General features: G+C 40.4%; 1 protein-coding gene and 1 pseudogene across 2 annotated transcripts in view; one reads left to right on the forward strand and one right to left on the reverse strand.

Moving 5' to 3' along the window:
- LOC149225611 (putative aldo-keto reductase 1) overlaps positions 1–21,629 on the reverse strand; it is a 285,817-nt gene that overhangs the window by 240,650 nt on the left and 23,538 nt on the right. The gene's annotated exons all lie outside the window — the stretch shown is intronic.
- Positions 20,105–21,046, forward strand: LOC149225613 (26S proteasome non-ATPase regulatory subunit 13 homolog B pseudogene; annotated as a pseudogene).

Raw genomic sequence — 21,629 nt, forward strand, 5'->3', positions numbered from 1 at the left:
TGCCTTGAGGAAAGATTATTGAACTCTAACTAGTTTTCTTGTAGGACCTCTCAAGCATTCAAGCTTTATTTCAAAGAGGTCGTGGACACTAGAAAGAGCTGCAAATAAGGATAGGTCGTGCGCCTTTGTGGAGATTGTAATTTTCAGATTTTAAAAAGTCTTCATTGGCCCTTGAGGTTGCTAATGTTGGAGGGAATTATAGCTATTTCTAGCTCCAAAGCTTGTACTATTTACCTTCATCTTTTGGGAAATCCTCTAAAAGACTTTAAATCCATTGTAATATCATAATAAAAGATCTTTTTTGTGGGAACCTGGGTTTTACCCAAGGCATCATTTCTACTCTTTTAGGAGGATTTTGTGTGAGTGGATTAATTTTGCATCTTTTCTAACCTTCCTTTTTAGCTCATTTTGAATGTTTTAAAATTAACACAACCTTGCCATCACATTTCAATTTCTAAGTTAAATTTTGCTACAAGTTTCACTTGATGTTTTGCATTTCATTCTTACTTTGAAGTACAAGTTGATATTTTGCTTTAGAGCAACTCATTTTTTACATGCAAATATTTGGAGTTATGTGACAAGTTTAATTTAGTTGCTTAACAATTTGCTTTCTTTGAGATACAATTGTCGCATTATAGGCTCATTTGTTATCTTGCTCACTTATTTTCCAAGCATAATTTACAAGCAAACCTTCACTTTTCTTTAGCTTCATCTCATTTCCCATTGCTATAAGTTTATGGTTTGTGGCATTTACTTGGAGCAATTTACAATTTCATTTGCTTATGAAGCTTATGTTTATGTGTCTTGAACAATTTTGAAGTTATATCATTGTGAACACTTTCATTTACTTGAGGCAATTCCTCTTTTGTAAAGAAAACTTACTTGCATCACTTTAATTCATTTTCAAGCTAATTTCCTTTTCCAATTGAGGTAACATTTGCAATTTACTTTGAGCACCATCTCATTTCCATTATATTGAAGCATTGCAAATCTCTCTTGGGAAAACTTACTTGCATAGCATTTAGGCATTTTATCATAGTTTTCATTTTAACTCAATTAACCTCCAAGCAATAGCTTGCTTGATAAACATCATAGGGAAAAGACTTTCTCAGAAAATTCTTCCAATTGGTACAAAGTAAGGTAAAGAGTGTGTGACCCTGCAGTTATGAAGGTGGCTTGTCCCCTTGTAGGAACAAAAGCACATGCTAGCTAGTAAGACTCAAAGGAAGGGTATTATTAACAACACCATCGTGTCATCAACCCCTCTTTCTTACAGTCACCCCAATTTTTACCCTTTGGCAAGAGTTCAAAAGGAATATCTCTCACTTAGAGTAGGCATTTAGCCTAAAATTAACCAAGATAATTGCATCTAACTTTAGTTAAGTGCATTTCATATTAATTCACTTTACTTTCCAAGTATTTTACTTGCAATTTATCATGTACTTCTTATGATGAGCACTCATTGAATCTATTGTTTGAAACTATTTCCTTTGGTCAAGTAATATATCTTTCATTTTGCAAGTAAAGCTTTAAGTTTATTTCATATTGCAAGTTATTTTACATTGCTTCTTTACATGCTTTAGAATCGTGAATGGTTATACTTTGAAAGCATTTCTTTGAAAGCAATTTTATATCTTGCAAGTGATATCAACTTATTCTAACGTCTATTTGATTAACAGGATTACTTATGTTTCATTTTCATTTTTGAGCAAGTGTTATTTATTTTGAAGCAATATTGAAGGCATTGGTTTTACATGCTCATCTTTTATTTATGTGTTGATAGTTATTGAAGTATATTTCATTTCATATTGCTCATCATATTTGCTCATAATCTCAAATATTCCAAATTGACCATAACATCTCCTAGAAACCTAACATCACTTTTTACTTAGCTTTCCATTTAGGGGACCACCACCCTTAGCTTGCCTACAAGAGAGCTTAAATGGAAGAAAGTTGGAAATAGATGACAGACCGATCCCTTCAATTTGCCACCAACCACACCTAGTGGGGTTAAGGGCTTTTCTCACTAACTTAGGTGTGTGTGTGAGGCAGCAAACAACGGCTACATCTTGGCCTCTTTCCTGATCAAACGAACTCCCTCTTGCTTAACGAAAAGCCTTGTCCTAAAGCGTCCTTAAATAGATCTCCATAAGCCTGTTTGGAACACTCTAGATCTTAGGGGTTTTGATCCTCTTAGACTTAGGAATTTAATTTTTCTTTTTAATTTTCTTTTTAGAATTTTAAACTCCTTGAGTCTAAAACCCCTTCTCTCGGATTCTTTTCCCACAAACTCACACAAACCCACCTCCTAGGGTTTGTGTGGAATACCTCCCGAGCTGCAGACTTCAACACTCCCTCTTAGTGAGGGAGATACTTCCACTGCTTGGAAGTCTCTAGTGACACTAGCCCACATGGCATCCATCACTACAACATACCCTTTAGAATGGATCAATGTCTCTGTGATGTCTCTACCTCATCAGAACCTCAAGATCTCGAACTTCCATAAGGTTGTTCCCTCTGAATCTATACGATCTCCACTGGATCACACGCTTCCATGTGCACACTTTGATCCACTGGCCCTTCAAAGTAGCTCTGATACCTGTTGAATTTTCCATGGCATATGAAAATCCAGGTTTGGGTCTTACAAGCCCTGACACAACCAACTCAAATGCCACAACAAGACTACTTTGCATAGCAAAATCTACATGTTGAATTTTCTAAGTCTATCTGTTAGAAAATTAATCTGTATTCTGTTGGTTTATTTCTTCTAATTGTCTAAATTCGAACAAGTTATTTAATACATTTAAATAACGAAATAAACACAATACAGTCACAACATCTACAAATCAACAACTTAAAGAAAACAAGCACACAAGTGACACCGTTATTTTTGGACAACTGTCCCTAGAAAAACCCAATGCAGGAAAACCAGTGCAGCTATTTTGAGGGTTAGATTATTATGCAGTCTTTCTGAGTACAACTAGGTGCCTAACCGGCTCACGCGACAGAGAAAATTATATGGTAGCAACACCTCTATATTCGAAAACGTGTATTTAGAAAACCTATGCCACGAAACCCTCTTCGACACAACTGAAGCTCAGCGTTGGCCCTTCTGGCCATTGTGTCAGCCCTAGGACCCTCTGTGTCAGCCCTCTAAGGCACTGCACAGCCTCTGGGACCCTCTGCATCACTCCCTCTACCTTCTGCATGGATGACGCAGTCCCTTTGGGCTCTGCATACCCTGGACTGGCTGTTGCTCTCGTTCTCTCTACTTCTGCGCTGGTCTCCCAGTATTGTCCCTACCTCTCTGCCTCATACTCAGTGCCCCTCGTTACTGATCACTAATTCAACTTTGCTTAGCAACCCCGCTCTAGCAAAATGAATGACTGATCACTCTGGTGTGTTCTCCAATTGACCCTCAAGCCTCTTCTTATACTTTTCTCATTGGTCCATCAACGACCGAGATTAAATCTCTAATCAACGACTAAGATTAGATTTGGCTTGATCCATGACTTTTGGAACCTTCTAACCCAGTTTTATATTAATACCCATTAATATTTTATTTTTCCTAAGTTTAGACTTAGGAACTCCATTAAAAATATTAATTATTTTAATATCTCCCAAACCGGGTACAATCTGTGCAAACCATTTCTGGGTCTTGGAGATCTCATGTGCTTTAGCCTCTCCACCAATTTTCATGGCTAGAGCACATTCGATGCTACCCCAAATCAACACTCCCTCTTAGCGAGGACTGTGCCCTAGTAATACTCCTCACTCAGCATCACACTGATTATCTGGCACCGGTACTTGTGTTGATGCTAGTCCTGCTACCCAACATCCTCTGCACTGTTGCATCCTGTACTGCTGCCCATGGCCCTGCCACTGCCACTACCACTGTTGCATCCGTATGGCAGCTCCCTTTGTATGTGTTATTGTTGGTCCATCCTCCCAGCACTGCATCTGCACTGCAACCCCCTCTCATCATGCTGCATCGTGCTACTACATACTGCTACTGCACTGCAACTCAGTTACTGAGAAGTAACTGATCCACCCAACTTCTGACATCCCTGTCAAGCTAGAAACACTCCTGATGTTGAAGCTCCCTCTGCTGCTAACAAGTGCTCCCTCTACTGACCTCTACGCTACTGCAACAACTCCCTGCATCTTGCACTATTGCACACCTCTCTGTGCCATCCTGCACTAGTGCAACACTCTCGTGCTTCTCGCACTGTTGCAGCTTGCTAGCCTTGCGCTGCCCGGGGACTCCTGCACTGTAGCACTCTCTGCCGCTTCATCCGCATCCGTCTCTACCGACATCCGCCAATCCTGCTACTCCTCTTCGGGGCTCCCGTAGCAAGGTATAATCCAAGAGGTTGGGTACCTCAAGGATCCTGCCCCTCATCACCTGTAGTCTTCTTGAATACAGCTCGATGTCTCCCCACTTCTTCTCAAGTGGCATATGAGCACTCATGGCACAATCGTCATCCTCCTCTACCTCCTTCTCCGCCTTTGTTGGTGCTACCTTCGGGTCCGAAGCCTCTCCCTTACTCTTCTTCCTAAGACACTGGTTCGCAAAATGACCCAGTTCCACACAATGGAAGCACTTGACCATGGAGAGGTCCTTCTTCTTCTTCTTCTCTTGCTTTCCCGCAGATGCCAGAGCCGCATCCTCTTCCTCTTCCTTCTTGATCCTGACCACTTTCCCGCTACTCCCCACCTTGCTCAACCGCCTGATCTCCTCTTGGCGAAGAGCCGCCCACAGTTCTTCCCAATCTGGAAGACTCACCCTGCCCAGTATGCTCGGGACAAATGTTTCCCACTCCTTGGAGATTGCGTTAAGTGTGGTCCTCATGACCATCTCCTCATCAGGTGTGGCTCCTATGGAAGTTAGCTGGTCCCAGATCTCCTTTAATCGACCAAGGAAGTGATCTATCTGCTCCCCCTTTTGCATCTGGTATGACCGTAGCTGATTCTCAAGTAACATCTTCCTCTGCACGAAAGTATGCTGGTACAATTTCTTCAGGGTTTCCCACATCTCATTTGTTGTTTCCTTCTCGGCAATATGTTGGACCACATGATCCTTGACCCCATCAAGGATGATGCACTTCGCCCTGGCCATTGCCTCCTCGTACTTCTCATTTTCAGCCAGGTCAACTGGGATCGCCACTACTTTCAAGGCGAAGGCCTTGATGCGATATTTGTCTAGAATGGACAGGATCCTGGCCTTCCAGACCACAAAGTTGGATGCTCCGTCTAGCCTATCTTGATCCCTTAGCCCATTCACGGCCATCTCTCTGCTCTTCTTTGTCGACTCCTCCAAGTCTCTCTACTTCCCGCCTTGAAGTACTCTATCCAACTCCTGCTGAGTCTCTCAACTTCCCATCTGGAAGTTCTCTTCTCGACTCCCTTTGAGTCTCGATTTCTCTCCTGGAAATCCTTCTGCCAACGTCAAATTGCCCCTCTCCAATTGTCTGTGCAACTGCAACATTGATCCGGATTCGTTGGCTAGAAATCCACCTCGGCAGCAATTCCCTCTACCTTGGTCTTGCCCTATTAGGTACTGTTCTGACCACAGTACCTCACCAGCTTTGCTACGCAAACTACCCACAGCGTCCTATGCCCCAGCAACTGAAGGATTGAGCCTCTTAGCTTTGCGCAATCCCGACACCGGCAAATCATCGCCCTCAGCCAACTGCGTCAGCCCTCCTGGCCTCTACGTGACCCTAATTCTACCTTCCTCAGCCTCTGCGCTGGCCTCTCTCTGGCCCAAACTGATGACGCAATCCCTCTGCATCACTCCTTCCTTTGTCGCTTTCTGCAAGGATCAGCTCTGTCACTCGAGACAACTGAATCTGCTTATCTGATGCCTTCAATTTTTCTATGATTTACAACCATGCTCTGATACCATGTTGACTTTTCTAAGTCTATCCGTTAGAAAATTAATATGTATTTTTCTGGTTTATTTCTTCTACTTGTCTAAATTCAAACAATTTATTTAATACATTTAAATACCGAAATAAACACAATACAATCACAACATCTACAGATCAAAAACTGAAAGAAAATAAGCACATAAGTGACAGCGTTATTTTTGGACGAATGTCTCCAGAAAAACTCAATGCAGGAAAACCGGTGCAGCTATTCTGAGGGTTATATTATTATGTAGTCTTTCTAAGTACAACTGTGTGCCTAACCGGCTCACCCGACAGAGAAAATTATATGGCAGCAATACCTCTATATTCGAAAACAGGTATTCAGAAAACCTGTCCCACAAAAGCCTCTCCTGCACAACTGAAGCTCAACGCTGGCCCTTCTAGCCACTGTGTCAGCCTCCTGCTGACCTACGTCAACCTCCTGCTGCCCTGCGTCAACCTCCTACTGACCTACGTCAGCCCCAGGACCCTTTGTATCAGCCCTCTGAGGCACTGCGCAACCTCTGGGACCCTCTACGTGGATGACGCAGTCCCCAGGGCTTTGCGTAGCTTGGACTGGCTGTTGCTCTCTCTATCTCTACTTCTGTGTTGGTCTCCCAGTATTGTCCCTACCTCTCTGCCTCATACTCACTGCCCCTCGTTGTTGATCACTGATTCAACTTTGCTTAACAACCCCGCTCTAGCAAAATGAATGACTGATCACTCTGGTGTTTTCTCCAACTGACCCTCAAGCCTCTTCTTATACTTTTCTTATTGGTCCATCAACGACCGAGATTAAATCTATAATCAATGAGTAACATTAGATTTGGCTTGATCCATGACTTTTGGAACCTTCCAACCCAGTTTTATATTAACACCCATTAATATTTTACTTTTCCTAAGTTTAGACTTAAGAACTTCATTAAAAATATTAATTATTTTAATATCTCCCAAACCGGGTACAATCTGTCCAAACCATTTCTAGGTCTTGGAGATCTCATGTGCTTTAGCCTCCCCACCAATTTTCATGGCTAGAACACATCTGATGCCACCCCAAACAACACTACATATATCAGTGAATCAACTAGTGAACATGACAATTTTTTACTTTTTGAAACCCTTCTTTGTTATATTAACAAACTATAATACAACAGTCTAGGGCTCACGTTCCAGGGATTATGGCCCTCATACAATCACACTAATAGAAGAATACAAACTAGGGCTTGGTGTCAACGCTTTGACTACCAAGGTCCAATCTACCCTAAACATGACAACACTTAATTACAGGGAAGTACGCTAAACCAGCTTTTTCCATAAGTAACAATAGAGCAGAATGTGTATTGGGATTGATACACTCAGATATCTATGGTCCAATGTCAACAAGATCTCTTAGTGGTGGCGAATACTTTTTCACTTTTATTGATGATCACTCTAGAAAAACCCAGATCTATTTCTTAAAAACCAAGGATGAGGCCTTTGATCGATTTAGAGAGTTTAAGGCTCTCGTTGAAAATATGACAGGGAAAAAGATAAAGGTATTTCATTCAAATAATGGTGGAGAATATACGGACAGAGACTTCACAGATTTCTGCGCAAATGAGGGAATCAAAAGAGAGTGGACAACTCCATATAATCCGGAGCAGAATGGAGTAGCAGAGTGGAAAACTAGAACTATTGTTGGCGCTGCCAAAGCTATGTTGTATGATCAGGATCTACTTAAGTTTCTATGGGCAGAAGCTTGCAACACAATGGTGTATATCCAGAATAGAACTCCTCATAGAGCATTGGGGAAGAAAATGCTCAAAGGAGTCTTCACAAGGAAGACGCTGAAAGTCAGTCACCTCAGGATATTCGAAAGCATGGCATATTGTCACATTCCAGATGAGAAGCACAGTAAACTGGATCAAACTGCAGAAAAGGGGTATCTCATAGGATATAGTGAGACCTCAAAGGCATACAGAATCTACATTCCTAGCAGCAAGAAGATTGTAGTGAGACAGGATGCAAAGTTCATGGAGGATAGAGCCTTCAGGAAATCTCGAGAGATGCCAGTAGAAGATCAGTCAAGAGATGTTCCACTAGTCTAGGAGCAGTAGGGGCAGCAAGGAAGACAAGTAGGAGGACAGACACCTGGATCGAGTACAGTGACCAATACCAATATTTTCTTAGAAGGAGGAAATCTAGATAGTTCCTAGCAGATGGAACAACAAGATCAGGAGGAGGAGTTGATTGAGCCTCCCACCACCAGTGGTAGAACCAACAGAGAAGTACAATAGACACTGAGGGACGCAAAGGAGTTTGTTGGAGCTCCTAGAACCAAGAAAAGGCAGCGTAGACAACCTGACAGATACCAGGCATTGGCATCTCAAGTTGAAGAACCCTCTAGCTTTCAGGAATCCATTCAACACCAAGTTAGGGTGGATGCCATGGTAGAAGAATACAACTCTATCATGATGAATGATGTCTGGGAAGTAGTACTGTTACACAGTAATCTGTCACCGACCCCGCATTCCCTGATCTCAGACACTGTCGGTCCGTGTTATTGACATCTACCTTGTGTCATGTTGCAAATTATGTGTCAATGTCTTCCTTGTCATCTCAACAAGAATACCTCAGTTCATTACTCCTGGAGCAGACCCTTTTTTTACGTATGTTTTTGGGTCATCACGAGTCAGCAGTTGTTCCACCCACGAAGATGGCCAAGATTGAACTAGCCCTAGCGAAGTCGTCACTCTGTCTCTGTGTTACACTCGCGACGAGTTACTTTTGGCGAGTTTTTAAAACAAACTGTCGAAGCTTCGAAGTGTAACAACTTCATGGGCGGTCCTAGGGTCAGTTGTTGGATCAAATGAGCTCGCCTCTCTCCTTTTGGATGGTTGTTCCACCTTTTGTGAAACCTCTCAAAGGGATAAGCTCTTTCTCCCATCTCTTATGGAAGCTCCTCCTCCTATAAATACCTCCTCCATGGCTGAGATTAGCTAGCTTCAGATAGTTGAAAAAAAGCTTCAAAGTTCAAGAGTTCAGAGATAGTTTGGAGTGGAGTTAGAGGTCGAGAGTTTTGCTAGAGTTTGGAAGTAGCCTCTTATGTAACTTAGCCTGGGATGGTTTTGAGTGGAGTTCGCTTGATTGTATGAGTGTCCTAGCATCGTAATTTTGCTTTTTGGGTAGGAGAGAGAGTTATTCATCCTCTTGGGAGACACTTCATGAGTGAATGCCTGTGGAGACATGCTGACAGGACCCTTCAAGGAGACTTACGACGTCAAGGCATGGTTGTAAGTTTTACTTCAGTTTATGTTAATACAAATCAAAGGTTTATTTCCTATATCTAATGTCGAATTGCATATTGATAGCTTGAAGCTCCTTAACCCTTTAAATAGATCGTTTTTGTCGTATTCTATTATGTTCGTTGTTGTTCTTTGTATGTTGTTTTCAAGTACAGAAGTGATTAGAAGAACGAGAGTTGGAACAACACAACGGGGACTTCATCAAGCGAGGATTTGACAATAGGCCTTCATGACATCAACCATCTAAGGAAATTTGCTTTGGTATTGTCTTTGCTGTGACTAGACCCACTCTAGGGCTAGAGGGGTTGCCTCTGTCTGCAGAGGGAACTAGTTTGCATCACAAGTACCTAGACCAAATGATAGATCAGTTGTAGGATCAAGATGGATCTACAAGATCAAGTATGCTGCAGATGGCAGTATAGAGAATTACAAAGCTAGGTTTGTGGTAAAGGGGTACGCTCAGAAAGAAGGAATAGACTATGAAGAGACTTTCACCCCAGTTGCTCGATACACCTCTATTAGATCCGTTATATCCCTAGTAGTCCAAATGGGATGGGAGATTCACCAAATGGATGTCAAGACAACATTCTTGAACAGGGTGATAGAAGAGGTGTATATAGAACAGCCTGAAGGCTTCAAAACTCATGAAAAGAGAACTCATGTTTGCAGATTAAAGAAAGCCCTATATGGGCTCAAGCAAGCACCCAGAGCATGGTATGGTCGGATTGATAGTTACTTGCAGCAGTTGGGATTTGTCAAAAGTGATGTTGATCCCAATCTCTACTACTTAATGGTAGAGAATGAGCCACTTATTCTGGTATTATATGTGGATGACTTGTTTTTAACAAGGTCATCCAAGCTCATACAGGATTGCAAGAAGAATCTTGAAGCTGAATTCGACATGAAGGACATGGGGTTGATGCATTATTTTCTAGGGTTGGAAGTTTGGCAGAAGAATGGGGAGATCTTCCTTAGGCAAGGAAGATATGCTACAGAGATTCTGAAGAGATTCAAAATGCAGGATTGTTGACCCATGGCTACTCCCATGATCACCAACTGGAAGAAAATAGATGCATCAGGAGACAAGGAAGTGGACCCCACCTTGTACAGACAGCTCATTGGGTCGCTCATGTATTTGGTCAACACTAGGCCAAACATTTGCTTTGTTGTCAACACTCTTAGTCAATTCATGGTGGAACCAAAAAGGGTGCATTGGGCGGTAGCTAGACACATTCTCAGGTATGTGCATGGAATAGTCGAATATGGGTTGAAATACTCCCAAGGGGAGGACGTCAGATTGAATGGGTTCACAGATGCAGATTGGGCAGGTAGTTCAGTAGACCGAAAAAGTACCTCGGGGTACTGCTTCAGTGTTGGATCAGGGATGATATCTTGGTGCAACAAGAAGCAGAAGTCGATAGCTCTGAGCTCAGCAGAAGCAAAATATATGGCAGCCAACACAGCTACGTGCGAAGCTATATGGCTTAGAAAATTGCTTGTGAGCTTGTTCAGAAAAAGGATGGAAGCGACCAGGGTTTACTGTGATAATCAAAGTTGTATCAAACTCTTCGAGAATCCAATATTTCATGATCGGTCGAAACATATTGATATTAGATGTCACTTTATCAAAGACTGTGTTCAACGTGGGGCAATGCAGCGATAGTATGTCCCCACAAGAGATCAGGTAGCAAACATACTCACAAAGGCTCTAGGAAGAGCTAAGTTCATTCAGTTAAGAGAGTAGATGGGTATGGTAGAGAATCTGTTTCAATAGCAGAAACAAGTGATTTCTCAGTTATCGTGGCAGAGGGAGTTGCAATACAGATGCAATGTTGACAATGGCAAGGTCAGCAGCAGTATAGATGCAGCATTTGCGCAGTAGTTGGTGGGCAGGATGTCAGACATCAACAAGCGCAGAGGGAGATGTTATAGAACAGGGTGATGCTTCAGCAGGTTGCATTACTAGAGCACATTCCTCGCTAAGAGGGAGTGTTGATTTCTGGTAGCATCGGATGTGTTCTAAGTCTCAAATTTTGCAGGGAGGCTTAGACACATGCATTCTCCAATACCCAGAAATTGTTTTGGGAAATTCCACCCGGAGATAGTTTTATTAAAATAATTAATTATTTTTAATGGAACCCTAAGTCTAAACTTAGGAAATTAAAATAATTAATGGGTATTAATCTAAACTATGGGTGAAACTTCTAGAAGAAGGCGAAGATCAAGTCAATATGATCCTAGCCATTGATTAGGATCTAATTTGGGTCGTTGATTGATCAACGAGAGGATTATAAGAGGAGGCTTGATGGGCACTTGGAGAACACACCAGAGGCAGATACTTAGTAACCCGAGTAAGATCGATTTTCTCACTAGTCGAAGTTCAGCAAGAGAAAATCGAAGCAGAGGGAGAGTTGCAGGTGAGAAAAGAAGAGAGGGCATCAGCATCAGTCAAGAGTGCAAGGCAAGAGGAGGTACCTGGGATGGCCAAGCCCAAGGAAACTCATAGACCTATGGAGGAGAACAATATTTAGAAGTTGAACATGACACCAATCTTCATTATTTTCATCAATAGAATTACATCCCTGCAAGAAAATACAATGGAGCTGCAAAAATACAAGCTCTCTCCACAATAACACTAATGAAAAACTCCTCCCTAGAGTTAAATTCGACTTAGTACTTATACAAAATGATTAGGAATCATTCCCCATGAATGGAGGAAGCATTCCCCACCAAAATCCCTTGATTAGTGGATCTAGTCCCCAATACTAGGAATTTGCATTAAATGGTAGGGAACACATTCCTAGATTTTCTCAATCATTCCCTAGAGGAAAATTTGACTTGGTACTTATACAAAATGATTAAGAATCATTCCCCATGGATGGAGGAAGCTTTCCCCACCGAAATCCCTTGATTAGTGGATCTGCTCCCTTGATTGGTGTATCTGCTCCCTTAATTAGTGGAACACATTCCTAGATTTTCTTAATCATTCGAGTTCCACAATTTGTGTCATAATTCCATAATATCTTGTTGACTTATTATTTATTATTGATCCTCCAGTAGTGGGGAATAAGTCCCTAAATTATCTCCTCCTCCAACTCTTCATAATCTACCCAATATTCTCATAATATTCCACAAAAAATAAATAATATTAGGCACAAATATTCAATTATTCATAAACCTTCCTAATGAATATAAAGTTAAAAATAAATTATCTAATAAAAAAAGAGAGGTTTAATGTGTTGAAGGATGGTCATGGGCCTTAATTTATGTTTTAAATTAGAGGCATGGGCCTTAATTTATGTCTAATTTAGAGGCACATCATACCCCCTTGCTGAAAGTGTTGCTCATCCTCTGAGCAACTTAGTGACCTCATTTTAGCCTCATCCATGGCCCTAGTGGCCTCTTTCTTGTGCATTAAGAATCTTGGCTGTAAGCTCTGCAAGGACAAGCCAAAAAACATATTTGTGCAAAGAAAAATCCTTGTTTCTTGAGACCATTAGTTTAACTTCTTCCCCTTATTCAAGATGGTTTTGATTGTTTTTTCAGTTTGGAAAGGTCTTCCACACCCTTATCAACATTCCCCTACCTTGTTCCATCATTTATTTGCCTTAGGACTGCCTCCTGTAGAATTTCTGGTCACTATAATGCCTACAGGATCATCCTGTAGAAAACACAGTCCCTTTGTAAACTGAAGTAAAGGAGTGGAAAAAATGACATAAATGGTGGAGGAATCAATGGTAATGAGTGGTAAAATAAAAATGTGAGTGACAAGGGTCTCTTTGTGATCCTCCTTTTCTCTTTGATCGTCCTTCTTGCTGACCTACAAATGGAAATTTCATGAAAATGGAGAGGATGCTCTCTTTGTTTTTTCTTCAAAAATGAAATGGGATGGATGAATGATGAATAAATAGTGAATATGAAGTGGATGGAGGGTTCAGAGTGCTTTGGTGACCTTGGCTTTGCAAAAATTTCTTCTTTTAACTACTGTCCTCATTCCTTGAAATAATCACCCTTCATAATTTGACTTTTCAACATTGCATGAGTGAAGGAGTGAGTTGCAATTGAAGGTTGCTGAGATTGTTGACCAATCTTTAGCTTATAAAACCTCATCTCTCATGCATTGACAACAAATTCTAACTATAATATGCTCAAGAGAAGAGGTCAAGAATATTGCATACCTGTACCTACCTGATAGTTGTTGGAGAGACATGCATGTTGCTGCTGAGTTGATGTTGATGTGTAGGTGTTGGATGGTGATGTTGATGATCTTGATGCTGCTACTAAGCCCTGGAGGAGCTTCTTTGACCTCTGGATCTCCTTTAAATCTATTCACTGCCAATCCTGTAGGTGTTGTTCTGTATCCTGTAGGTTTACAAGACAGCGACTTGTTTTGTCCATATCTCCCAAACGGTAGATTGGATTGAGCTGAAACTTTTTGAGCATGTTGCCATCATCATTATGCACCTCCCCATAGAAAAAATTTGGTCAATGGATGCATGGATCTCGAGAAAAACTAAAAATGGTTGAAGGTGATGGAGGCCGATTTCTTGGAAACCGTGCACTAGAATTTGCTGAAATTGCTTGGGCATGTTACCATCATCCATATGCATCTCCCCATGAAACAACCTTTTAAATGGATGCACGGATATTGAAAAAATGCAAAAATGGTTGAAGGTGATGGAGGCCAATTTCTTAGAAACCGTGCACTGGAATTTGCTGAAACTGCTTGAGCATGTTACCATCATCCATATGCATCTCCCCCTGAAACAGCTTGGCAAATGGATGCATGGTTTTCAAGTTATGGCAAAAACAAATTTTTGCTTTATGTATTTTTGTATCCTGTAGTAAAACAGAGCATCCTGTAGTTTTTTAGGACAACAAGCAAACTGAATGGTAGAAGCTTGAGAATGATGGGTGAATGGTGAAAATAGATGAGGGTGATGGATTGACATGGCCTTGGCCTTGCTGGAGCATTTGAGCAAAGGAGGAGAAAGTCAAAATTTGACTTCCTTTGACTAAGCTTGACCAACTTGTTCTTGTTGCTTGCAGATGTTGGAGAGTACATGCATTTATCAAAGAGATGCATAGAGCAAGGATTTCTTTTTTTTTTCTCTTTTGTTCTTCTAGGCCTACTAGCTGCCTCAATGAGGTTTTCAACTAGTAGGTCTGCCTAGGCGCCTCAAAGGAGGTTTTCACCTAGAATCTTTTCTTTTTTCTCCTTTTTTTTCCCAACCCATTAACCGCCTCATGGAGGTTTTCAATCAATGAGCCAATTTGAGGCACCTCAAAGGAGGTTTTCACCTGAGATTTTTATTTTTTCTCCTTTTTCATTTTTTTTTTACCCTACCTTACTTGAAAAATGAAATCACTTTCAAGTATAAGAATACTTCCAATGGAGCCAGTACACATAAAGATGACAAAAAAACTGATGTGTAGACTTGAGATGTATGCTTTTACATTTACCTGAATTTGAGAGATCAAATGATTTGACTTTGATGATATCAAGTACAATTGAAGAAGAGGGTATTGTTACAACTTAATGACTATCTGGAACCACAGATCAATATAGTTGTGATGCCCCTGGTCCACTTTGCTGATTTGGATCATTCTTCATGTCTTCTTCTACCATGACCTTCAAATCTTCCTCTTTTTGTTGATTGTTCTCTTGAATACATGGAGGATTTGATGGTAACCATGAGGGAGTTCTCTCGATCTCTGATTTTGATGTCTGCTCTTCATCAATCGCAGCCCATGGTTCTGTGGTCTTCTTATTTGAATCTTCTTCTTTTGGATGTGGTCCTTCAATGATATCAAGATGATATCTTTTTTGCAATACTCTTCCTGAGCTATGGTGAATACCATTGATCTCAAGAGGAGATGTTTGGAAGTGTTGTACCTCAACATTGTAAGTGAGCTGAGCTACTTCAATGTATGGGTTTGGGAATGGCGGTACAAGTAGTTGAGTGGGAGTGAATATTTGAGATAGATGTGAATGGGGTTGTGGTTGTGGTGGAGGTGAATGGTAAGGATAACATGGAGTTTGGTATGGAGGATATTGAGGAAAATACTGAGGATATTGTGGATGGCTCCCATAAGTTCCTTGCCAACCTTGTTGCCAAGATTGGTTTTGGGGTTGAGATGGCCAATGTTGCCAAGGAAAAGGTGTGTTCCAATTACTTTGAGGTGGATATGCATAACCTTGAAATTGTGAATTAGGCTCTTGCATCATATCAGGTTGAATAGGCTGCCATGGTTCTCTTGGAGCTACATAACATAGCTGCATTGGCAATTGACTTGCTCATTTTCCCTCTTGGTAAACTTCTTTCAACCTTGGTAATGATGGACAATATTTAACATCATGTGATTCTGCAACACAAATATCAACATTTTCTTTTCCTTCGTCTTGTATTCTTAACATTTCTACTTGTTTTGTTAGATTGCTAAGAATTTTTGTTTTAAAATCATCAAACAAATTTCCAAGTTTAGCTTGACTTACTGATCTTGATGTTGATTTACCTACTCTTGCTTTTCCTCTTGATATGTGTTTGCATGTTTCACAAATTTCCTCAAATGATAATTGATATACATCACCTCTACTCATGAGATTAAGGAGATCAATCCATTCATCCCTAATTGTTCTAAGTAAGAGAGTTTTTAGTGTGTCGGATCCTAAATGATGGAGTTTTGCCCTCTTAACATTATACATGAACCTCTCTACTAGATCCTCAAGGCTCTCATCTTCTCTTTGATTCATTCTAAAGATTTCTTCCTTAAGATCATGATTTTTATATTTTTCTAAAAATATCTTTTGCATATCATTCCATGATCTTATTGAATTAGTCCCTAAACTCATGAACCATTTAAGAGCTCTATCCTTCAATGTTGCTAGAAACAATCTCAATTTTTGAGTTTTTAATAAGTAACCATAAGATCTACAAACAATTTCAAATTCAAAGAGAAAGGTTTCCGGATCCTCTGACCTTAGACCATGAAATTTTAGAAGAAAAGAGGGTGGGATGTTCTTCATGTGCACACTACCATCAGTATCTTGAATGGGAAATCCGAGAGGATCTTCCTCATTGTCATCATCACCATCCATTTCCTCTACATTCCTTGTCATATTCTTCTTCTACCTACAAAAGCGAATGGTCATGTGGCTCGTACTGCACCACGTGATCAAATGGGGGGGTGGGTTGGTGTTGGAGAAATTTTGTTTTTGTTTTTACGATTGAATGAAAACTATAATGCAATGCAATTTTCTATTTTTGAAATTAAATATGCCTAATGCAACTTTCTTTTTTTTTGCAAAATGTAAAAAGAAATGAATGAACTAGGGAAGAAAACAATGCATACTTTGACACCTCTCCGGCAACAACGCCAAAAAGTGATGAGCCTCGGTATTGCAACAAGAATGCTGCAACTCCCAAGGCTACCGACTTTAATTATTAACCCAGGGTTCATACAAACTTAAGAGGTGTTGGCACTATATGTGCGGCATACAATGTGTCCTTCCTTTGCTGTTATGATGTAATGAAGTGCATGTGTTGAAGTCAAATCCTAAACGAATTGCAAAAAATGAAATGTTTGAAATGGTACCTTAACCTATTGCAAGAAAGAAAGTACAAGAAAAGAGATGGAAATTCAATGCTAAATCACACCATGTCCTAGTTAACTGTCAAGAAACTATGCTTTGCAATAAGTTATAATGCTAAATTATCATGAACCAAATGCTACTATCCAAGAATGGGAGTAAGGAGCATCAAACATCATTAATGTGCAAGTAGAGGGACTGAAATAAATCTGTTTTTGTCTTTTTGTTTTTTTCACGCAAAATCAAGTATGCAAACTAATGTCTTTTGGTGATGTGGAAGGTGAATTAAGGATGTCGGAGATTGGATGGAAGGGTTAGGAGATGGTTGGATGGTGTCGAAGACCCTTGGGAGGCTTTTGGTGACTTCCTAGAGGTTTTCCATCAATTCGGCCTCAAAACAAGCCATTTCAGGAAAACCTACAAGATGTACTAGAAACCTACAGGATGATCCTGTAGGAATTACAGGAAACCTACAAGATACAGCCGAGAGCAAAATGTGAGGTGTTGGAGGTGATGGGAGGCCTAGGAAAAGTGTGTGATGGGTGGAATGGAGTGGAAAATTCCTAGGATCACTTAGAACTCAAAACCAAAGTTGGGAGATGGATGGATTCGCTCAAAAAGCTTGGAGAAATTTCTTTGTGAAATGATGAAATTGGTGAGGGTTTAATGACCAAGCAAATCAAATCCAAATTGGATGGGACAAATTTTGTTATTAACTAGGATGTCTTAGGTCCCTATTCCAAGTGGAATCACTCAAAAAGACCTATGTTAACCCATGCAAAAAAACAAAAAAAAAAAAACATTACTAGTTGAAAATCTAGAAATTTGAGAACTAGTGAGCTAGTAAATCTAAGAAATGCCTAACCAAATCAAGTGCAAATGCAATGGGGTAATTTTTGTTATGAACTAGAATGTTTTTTTGATCTGATGTAAGTGGAATTAATTCGATTGAATCTCGTTAGCATGCTCTAAAAAATAGCAGAAATTTATTGTTCTTCACTAAAAAGGAGGTCCAGCAATCTAGATTTGGGAATAAAAAGACTAATCCAAGCAACTCAATGATTATTATGAGCTTCCAAAGCTTTTCCAAGGATAAAATAATGCTTGTGATCCTGCAAAGGAACTTACATCAACCATTTAACTCAATCCTACAACAAGAAATCATTAACACTAAATGCAGAAATAAAAAGAAATAAAAACTAGAGATGCATGTGAATGAGCAATGAAAAGAATGAAAGAAAATGATAAAAAGGGCTCTGAGGTTCCTGGATGGCCAAGCCCAATGAAACTCAGAGACCTATGGAGGAGAACAATATTTAGAAGCTGAACATGACACCAATCCTCATTATTTTTGTTAAACACACATGGACAGCAAGAGAGATATGAAAGATAATCAGGAGAGTACGATTTCTATTAACAATTGATTTACATTTATAGTACAATATCTGACCGTTGGGTTCCACATCCCAAGGTCTCTTGGACTCCTTTTGTCCATTCGACTTCCACACTAACCCACTTGAGGATTAGGTGTCCAACATTCCCCCCCTTAATCCGAAGGGTTATGTATGAGTCCAAGAAGAGAGCTGTAATACAAAATGTGCAAATATGCATGGCAGCACTAGGCTGAATGTGCTCTATGAAATGTTGGTATAAAGGGCGGTGGTTTAAGGATGACCACCAACACTGGAACGCTTAGTGCAGTTCCCGGAACTCTTCCAAAACTGGCAAGAAACTGAAGTTTTCTGCTAGAGGAAGTGATCCTATTGTTTTAAAGAGGGAAACCTTCAACCATGAAAGGGAGGTCTCACCCCGCATAAAAGGTAAAACTTCAACCTGAAAAGGGAAGTCTCAATCTGTGATGGTTTAAGGATGACCAACAACTCTGGAATGCTTAATGCAATTCCTGGAACTCTTCCAAAGCTGGCAAGAAGCTGGTGTCTTCTGCTAGAGGAAGTGTTCTCAATTTTGTTCCTGGAATTCTTCTGAAACTGGCAAGAAGCTGAAGTCTTCTGCTAGAGGAAGTGTCCCAGATTGCCAACTGAAGGCATGTTCAGGCATCTTTGTCTCTGGCTACAACTCTGAAACTGGTGTGGCAGGTTGTGGCTCAGGGTCGCTTGATGTGACTTTGAAGCTTGTAGATGACCATCATTTCCCCCCTTGTCAGATACAAGGTGAGATGATGGAGAAAACTCAACTGCAAGACTGTTCAATACTCTGGAACAAGTTCTGACATGTGTTTGGAATATCTTCTTGGCTGTTGATGCCCATTGCCAAGAAGCGATCCATCCAAGATGAATCTTTGTTCTTGCAAGACGTTTGTTTCTGAAGCATCTGTGTGAAGAATGACTGGTTTTATGACAGTGCTTACATGGATGAAGATCAAAACAGTGATCTTTCAGATGGCCAACTCGGTCACAGTGTTGGCATTTTACAATCTGTTGTTGTTGTTGTTGTTGCTGCTGTGGAAGAGGGGCAGGGTCTGGAACAGCTGAAGCTGAACTGTCATGAAGAGCAGGTGAACTGTCATGAATGAATCCAGCACTCTGAAACTGAATGGGCTTGGTGTAGTCTGGAATATGAAAGCACAAGTCCTTGTCATATCCAAGACCGGTTCTGTGCTTGTTGTGGACAAGCTGTTCCCAAGGTCTGATGATGGGCTTGGGAAGTGCAGACTGAGTTTCTGCATCTGCATGTACAATTGCTGCTTTATTGGGAACTAAATCTGAACCAACTGTAACATTATTGACTTGCTTCTGATGGGTTGCAGTCTCAATGTTCTGAACAGAAACATGTTCAGAATGATGACACTTTTGTTTTAATTCTTCTTGTTGTAGCTGTGTTTCAAGCTGCAAAAAATCAATTTTCTCTTGTGCATATTGTAGACATGTCTGAATTTCTGAGAGAGAGCCTTTGCTGATTTGGAATGTTTCATGATTAGAGGAATATATCAGAGTTTTTAAGAACTCTAATATTTCAGTAATTCGAGGCATATTCTTCATTGTCAAAATTACACCCCTTTAAAAGACTGATTACAACTATGACCCAATGAGTAAAAGTAACACCCACTCATAGTACAAAGACACAAAAAAATCCTTTGTAAATGTGCAGCAAATGAATCAAGGAACAAAAACTATAATGAGTTTTAAATATAGTTCCACAACTGGGGCAGCAGCAACTGCAAACTTGCTTGGATCCTTCAAATACTCCTTCCCTTTTGAATCAGAAATGATGGCTAACAAAACTTCAACAATTATAACACTGTCATAGACAGGACTGGGGTACGAATCAATATTCTCTGATCTTGCCACTTTTCTCAAGCTCGAACAGTTCGTAGCCCTCGCAGTTTTTCAGGCTGGTGATGCGCTTATCCAACTATATCACAATTTTATAACAGATTTTGAGACGAAGATCAATCTGCTTAAGCTTGCACATTTTGCTGTTATTGTTTCTCGTCAGTACACAGAAAGGGAAGCTGCTATCAGCTACTTAGAGGGAGTAATCGAGAAGACTGGACAGTATGACTGATATTGATCCTTCTGTTTATGCAAGCTACCATTGGGTCTCATCTCAGTATCATAAGTCGAGACAAGAATTTGCTGAGTTTTATAAAAGTGCTCTTCTGTTTCTGGCTTATACTACTGTAGAGTCTCTTTCGGAACCGTTCAAGCTGGATTTAGCATTTGACTTGTCTCTTGCTGCATTACTTGGAGATAACATATACAACTTTGGAGAACTGTTGGCACATCCAATTGTGAAGAGTCTTCTGGGTACGAGTGTAGAGTGGCTATATTATATTTTACAAGCTTTTAATGCTGGTGACTTAGCTCGGTATCAAGAACTATGTCATGTTCATAGGGATGCTCTCAATGCACAACCGGCGCTTGTAGAGAATGAGAAAAAGTTGCTGGAAAAGATTAATATCCTATGCTTGATGGAGATCATATTTAGTCGTCCTTCAGAAGATAGAACAGTCCCACTGAGTATCATTGCAGACCGAACCAAATTATCAATTGAAGATGTTGAGTATCTCCTCATGAAAAGCCTTTCTGTTCATTTAATTGAAGGGGTTATTGACCAAGTTGATGCGACTGTGCATGTATCTTGGGTACAGCCTAGAGTGTTGGGAATACCCCAGATCAAATCCTTAAGGGATAAGCTTGACAATTGGCTGCAAAAAGTCCACACAACTCTGTTGGTTGTTGAAGCTGAAACCCCAGATTTAGTGGCATCATGATTGAAAAGTAAAGCGTAGACGAAGGCATCAACAGTTATGGACAGCGTTAATACCGCAGTTTAATGGGATGGCGTTAAAACAACGTTTATACGCATTCAAATGGAAACCATTTGATTTAAGGTTTCGCTACTTATTCTTGCCTGAAAATAAGAACAGAGATATGGTTTGAGCGAAGTTCTGTTGTTTGGATAGTGTTCACTGTTCAACTTTCTTCTCTGCATTAATCCCTTGAAGAAACAATCACGAAAAAAGTGGAGATCTTTGAACTAGCAATTTAAAACAAGAAGGCTATGGACGAAGATCAGCTAATCTCGATCTGAATAAGGCTGACGAGGGAGTTGAATATGATTATTAGCCTTATAAAGAAGAGCCAGAGAAGACTGAAAGCAATGGCAATCATCAAGTTCAAGCTCCTGTTCAATACCTACCTATGAAGATCGAAATGAATAGAAGTCCCGAGTCAAATAGATGCTCTCCGTCTCTTTCAAAGTCGAGATCAGTGTCACCTGTTACGATACAGAACATGTCTGAAGGAAGAAGGGTGGCTTCCTCCCGTCGTAAAGACCAGACAGGGGATTGTCCTGGCAGGATGTTTGATTTACCTTGGA

Source organism: Pinus tabuliformis, chromosome J (assembly GCF_031772625.1).
Source record: "Pinus tabuliformis cultivar Carrire ecotype Pingquan chromosome J, CPIR1, whole genome shotgun sequence".
Classification (NCBI taxonomy): Eukaryota; Viridiplantae; Streptophyta; class Pinopsida; order Pinales; family Pinaceae; genus Pinus; species Pinus tabuliformis.